We start from the raw sequence: 1152 nt of genomic DNA on the forward strand, positions 1-1152 counted from the left end.
AGCAACCATAGAGCCTTCAAACTCATGTTGGAAAAGATGGAGCAGAGTTAGTATCATACTTTGTCATTGGTACTATTTTGGTATTTAGTATAATATATATATATATATATTATATATACTGCATTAGGGAAGGTTTAGTGTATATGATTCATTACATTCGAGTCTCTTTTGCGGTCTTCCATGCCTGTTCAAGTGGAATTGTAGGCATTATGGATGGTCTGTGGAGAGTTAGGATCACTCTGTTCTCATAAGAGTTAGCAGCCCTGTACTGCTGTTATCAGCTCCATTCAGCTTTTTTAGATAATGCATTCTACTGCCAGGTACTACACACACACACACACACACCACGTTATCCAGTTTCTATCTTATCGTCAACACTTTGGGGGCAACTCCCTTCTTCTCATGATACTTTGCAGAAGCAGGGTTTGTGTCTACGGTATCTGTATATATTTTTCTCCCTCCATCCCAAAGCTTCCTTTTACGATTTGTTATTCCGTATTTAGTTTAGATCCTGATACAACTCTGGTCGGTACATGACTGTCCCCTTAAAGACAGAGATAGAAGCTGGTGCTTCTGTAGTCCTTGGTGCGTGTGTGTTTAAGTGTGTGAGCGGGTGTGTACCTGTGTATTTTACCTCAAGTATGTCGTGTGTCTGTTTGTGTAGGGGACAGTGAGTTGATGGTGTACTTAAACGTCACTTCTTGACATGAAACAAATGGACTAGAACATAACAGAGCGAGTACATGGGTGAAAGACATTTTGTACAAGGAGGGAGCGAGAGAAGGAGAAAAAGACAGACAGACGGAGAGAGGGGGGGGACAGAGGGGGGGGGGGGGGGGGGGGGGGGGGAGGGAAGAGGCCAGTGGGTAATTAAAATGGTTTTGTAATGGGACCTTGTGTGTCAGCTGTGGCAGGTCTCCAGCCCTGTAATTTACCACACCTCCCATAGTGACGGGACCACTCTGTTGGCTGACAGGAGAGCTCCTTACCCCCAGGGAGAGGTGAGTGTGTGTGAGTGTGTGTGTGTGTGTGTGTGTGTGAGTGCTACCTTGAGGCTGCAACCCTTCGTAGTTGCAACATAACATTTTCAAGCATAGGCAAAAAGGGTGCAACGTGTTTTTTGACGATACCTCTCTCCCCCCCTGTTGTTTC

The sequence above is a fragment of the Hypomesus transpacificus genome, chromosome 11 (assembly GCF_021917145.1).
Source record: "Hypomesus transpacificus isolate Combined female chromosome 11, fHypTra1, whole genome shotgun sequence".
Taxonomy (NCBI): Eukaryota; Metazoa; Chordata; class Actinopteri; order Osmeriformes; family Osmeridae; genus Hypomesus; species Hypomesus transpacificus.